Source organism: Dromiciops gliroides, chromosome 5 (genome assembly GCF_019393635.1).
Source record: "Dromiciops gliroides isolate mDroGli1 chromosome 5, mDroGli1.pri, whole genome shotgun sequence".
NCBI classification, from domain to species: Eukaryota; Metazoa; Chordata; class Mammalia; order Microbiotheria; family Microbiotheriidae; genus Dromiciops; species Dromiciops gliroides.
Window position 1 is genome coordinate 288090769 of NC_057865.1, and position 5310 is coordinate 288096078.

Sequence of the window (5310 nt, forward strand, 5' to 3'; positions counted from 1 at the left end):
TAATGTCCACCCTCAGAATGGGTCCAGGTTGACACAATAAATTGATAAGTAATAGATATGTCCTGGGTGACTTCAAGCATCCTAGCAATGAATCTCTAATGGTAGAATTGTGAATGAATGGAATGAATGAATGAAGCATTTCTTTATTAAATGCTTAATATATGTGAAGCACTATGCTAAACAGTGGGGATACAAGCAGAAAAGTAAGTCTTCTGCGGAAAGGAAAAAGAAAAAGAAGAGAAGACTTGGCATTTACATGTAAACCTTTAAGGTACAAAACACTTTACACATGGGGGCAGCTAGGTGGCGCAGTGGATAAAGCACTGGCCCTGGATTCAGGAGGAGCTGAGTTCAAATCTGACCTCAGACACTTGACACTTACTAGCTGTGTGACCCTGGGCAAGTCACTTAACCCCCATAGCCCCGCAAAAAACCAACCAAACAAACAACCAAAACACTTTACACACATCAACTTTTCTGAGCTTCGCAACAACCCTGTGAAGTAGGTGCAATTATTATCCTCACTCCCTATTTTAAAGATGAGGAAATTAATCCCACCACTCTGGACCTCTGTCTCATTATCTCTAATATGAGAAAGGTTGGACTCCATGACCACCAAGGTCCCTTTCAGCTGTATCACTGGGTCCTTTCTAGAAAGATGAGAGACAGAAAAGCAAAGGGAGCAGCAGGAGAGAATGGGATAATGATAGGAGGAAGGAGGATAATTCTCTCATCTTTCTCCTAACTCATTAACTTTTGGACATTGTACCATGGATATCTCATTAGTATCTAGTAGAGAATAAGTTCCCCGAGGGCAGGGATTACCTTGTTGTTGTTGGGGTTTTTTATGGCACACGGTGGGTGCTTAATAAGTGCTTACCAATTGCATAATTAAATTAACTAAATTGAGTGATCAGTTAAATCCAGCAGGTCCCAAACAGACCTCATTCTCCCTGATATGTCCAAATGATGCTGCCTATACTCTTGCCATCTTCCTCATCCCTAGACTCTGCCCCTGGGACTGTGAGCTCTGCTAAGGGAGCTTTAGTCTGCTCTGCCTGGTCAGGTATCTGCCTCATACAAGATCTGTACCACCTCCTGCTCCTTTCCAAACCAGATCTCCCCTCCCCCAAAGCTACCCTCTGTAACGATTGGAATGATACCACTTGCTGGAAACTTACTGTAGAAAAGCTCCGCCATGAAGTGTCAGACAATAAAGACTTTTCATTCATTCCCTCCTATACCCACCTCTCCTCCAGCATTCCATATGTCTTTTTTTGTTTGTTTTTCGGGGCAATGAGGATTAAGTGACTTGGCCAAGGTCACACAGCTAGTAAGTGTCAAGTGTCTGAGGCCGGATTTGAATTCAGGAACTCCTGAATCCAGGGCCGGTGCTTTATCTACTGTGCCACCCCCCACCCCCCCCTACCCCCCTGCCATATGTCTTTTTTTTTTTTTTTTGAGACAGTTGGGTTTAAGTGACTTGCCCAGGGTAACTAGTAAGTGTCTGAGGTTGGGTTTGAACTCAGGTTGTCCTGACTTCAGGAACAATGCTCTATCTACTGCACCATCTAACTGCCCCATCCTATATGTCTATTGAAGATAGAATCACCCTGATAGTGGAATGGATAGAGCATCCTTTTCCTTATTCTCCCAGCACCTAGTAGTGGTGCTTTGCTCATAGTTGATGCTCAATCAATGATTGCTAAAGTTAATATTTTACTTTAGGAAAGAGAAGATTGGGAGGGTCCAGCATGTCATAAAAGTTCTGAGAATAAATGCAATTGTGGGAGAATATAGAATAGGAATGATATTTCAGGTCCTAGATCTCCTGCTGGAAGGGCCTTAGAAGCCATCTCGTCCAATCCCATCATATTACGGATGAGGAAACTGAGACCTAGAAAGCTCAAGTGACTTGTCTAGGGTCACACAACTAAAAAAAAAGTCTGACACAGGATTTGAGTCAAAGCCTTGATGCCAAATTCTCCACCTGATCTGCTACACCATGCTAGTTTAATGTAGTTACTTGAAAAAAAATTCTTCATAGAAGTCATCTAGGAGGCAGATGCCCAGCTATGGATTGACATGGGAAAAGTAGATTTGTAAAACAGGGAAGTTTCTACAAGGCTTAAAAAGTTTACTCCAACATCAAGGTCTGGAGTCCATTGACAATCCCGTGAGATTTGGAGAACTTTGATGGGCTGATGGGAGAGCATTGTTCCACCAGATAGACAAAGAGCCAGGGAAGCAGACTCCTAAAGAAGCAGTTTCAGTGGACAGGACCCTACAATTGAAATCAGGAGACACCTGAGTGCTTTTACCACCTTTGAGGCTTACCAGCTCTATGAGCCTAGGCAACTTGTATCCTCACTGAGTCTCAGTTTCCTCTTCTGTAAAGTGGGGATGACGGAGTATGCACCTTTAGAGATGTAGTGAGAATCCAATGAGATCATAAATGTAAGCAATATGCAACTGTTAGCTATGATTATTACTCAAATTTAAGTTACCCTATACCCTTGAGACCTGAAGTTTGGGAAACCTAAGTTCATTAAGAATATGTGTCATCTTCATGGATGAGTGTAAAGGTACTCACTGTCCCATTGCAAATGAAACTAAGGACATAGACCTACCAGTCGGGGCCTGGGTTTTGAGTATGTCCCTCATGGTGTGGCTGACTCTGTCAGGGGACATCTATACTCTTTCTTTCTTTCTTTCTTTCTTTCTTTCTTTCTTTCTTTCTTTCTTTCTTTCTTTCTTTCTTTCTTTCTTTCTTTCTTTCTTCCTTTCTTTCTTCCTTTCTTTCTTTCTTCCTTTCTTTCTTTCTTTCTTTCTTTCTTTCTTTCTTTCTTTCTTTCTTTCTTTCTTTCTTTCTTTCTTTCTTTCTTTCTTTCTTTCTTTCTTTTTTTCTTTCTTTCTTTCTTTTTTGTGAGGCAATTGGGTTTAAGTGACTTGCCCATGGTCACACAGCTAGTAAGTGTTAAGTGTCTGAGGTCAGATTTGAACTCAGGTCCTCCTGACTCCAGGGCCGGTGCTCTATCCACTGTGCCACCTAGCTGCCCCATCTATACTCTTTTACCAGCTCCTTTTATGACCAAGGAAAAGGACACACATCACACCTGCAAGAGAATTAGTTGTAATCAGGGCATGTTGGCATCTATGAGCTTGGGACAGAGGAAAATGTAACTGGCCTCTGAGTCATCAAACTTTTGACAATCCTTTTAGTCATTGTTGGGATAATATAATGGAGTGTGGAAGGTGTCAGAGCCCTGGCGCCAATGAAGCCTTTCAATCTTAGAGCCAGAGAAAGTCAAAGTTGGAACCTCACCTTGTCCAACTTGCTTGTTTTACATATGAGGAAACATGTCCAGAAATGGAAAACATTTTTAAAATTCTTTTAAATATTTTAACTGATACCTTTTGTTTTTAAATTGCCTTCAATCCCCAAAGTATCCCTCCTTTACCCCTAAAAATAGGAAAGTGAATTTTCTCCTCTTTTCTTCAGGACCAAGCCTGGTGATTATAATTTCTCAGTATTTCTTTTTTGGTTCTGTTATTCTTATCATTCACATTGCTGTAATCATTGTGTATATTTGTTTTCTTGGTTCAGTTTATTTCACCGTCTTTCCAAGCTTTTCTGTTAGTCCGCATTTCTTACAGTAAATAGGGACAATGATATTCAAGGATCACGCAGGAAGTAGCAAGACCTGGAAGGGAAGCTTCGGGTCTACTGATTCCCTAGCCTTCATCTGAAGGAAAGCTTGGTGGGGGACCCAAACTGCCCTAAGATACTCTAGAGACTTGAGAGACTCTGAGAAACTAGAAGGTCTTAAAGAAAACTCAGTACCTCATCAAAACCTTGAAAGCTCATTGAAAGCCATCATAAGTCTATGTTTAACATATTACAGAGAATGCTCAACCCAGGATTTAGGCCAGAATGTCAGGATGCTACAGTATAAGAGATATGCATGTACTGTCCTGAGTCTCAAACATGGAGGAGGTTGGCTCTTCCAACAATAGGCCAGTGAGCTCAACTTTGGTTTATGATGAAACTCTAGAAGGAATTATTACAGTGCTGGTCTGTGATTGCTTAGAAGGGGGAACAGTATTCACCTTGAGCCAACCTGGGACCCCAAGTTAGCCTCATGTTTGAAGCCATTGGGTGGGCAATGAGAGGGAGAACAGTCCTGGCCTCCCCTGTGCTGGTCAGAGCACAGCTGAAGATTGGAGTTCAACTCTCCTTCCCAATGACTCCATCTTTGGAATACTGGAGATGCTGCCATGTTTCCCATCCAGACCATGGTGTATCTTTGACAGGATCATAGAGGAATGATGTGGCATTTATTTTCTTTAGTGGGATTTTTAAAAATTACATTTTAAAATTTGTTTTCGGGGCAGCTAGGTGGCACAGTGGATAAAGCACCAGCCCTGGATTCAGAAGGACCTGAGTTCAAATCTGGCCTCAGACACAACACTAGCTGTGTGACCCTGGGCAAGTCACTTGACCCTCATTGCCCTGCAAAAAAAATTAAATTAAATTTTTAAAAATTGTTTTTCATTTTTAGAGTAAGAGGTAACCAAGGTATAGTGGATAGAGTTGACCTTGGAGTCACACCCTGACTGCATGATACTGGGCAAGTGACCACTATTCAGTGCCCTTGGCAACTCTGTAAGACTATACATTGCAGAGACCTGCATTGGAAGAGGGAATTTCCACACCTGAAATCACATGTCTGTTTGTCCCCTCCACCTTTAATTTATAGAATGCTTGATTTTTACAAGTCATATTCAAATCCGTTTCTGTTTGTGATTCTTGAGACAGCCTTAGAGAAAGGCAGAGTAGATCACATTTATTCCCATTCTGCAGATGTGGAAATTGATGCTCAGAAAGGTGAGAGACTTGCTCAGGGTCATACAGTCAGTAAATATTAGTAGCAGGATTCTATCACACTTCCCTAGGCCCTAGTATTCTTTCATGAGCCACTGCCTCCAAATGGGTGCCAGATAGTCAGACACACTGATAGATATTGGTGATTCTGAAAACCCAACCTTAACCTTAGCTTTTAGGAAAAGGAAAAAAAAACTACAAAGACAAACGACAATAACAACAACAACAACAACAACAAAAAAAAACCCTTTGCTTTTCCCTTTATTTAAGAACTCTACAAGGTTTACCAAAAAAAAAAAAAAAGTTCAGAAACAAAGCTTCTGCAAAATACTTCCTCCTTCCCCCTCCAGCCTATCACTTTCCAAACAACCCCAAGTCAGGGGATTAAGTATCAGAGAAATAGGAAGTTCTAAAGCAGTCAGTCT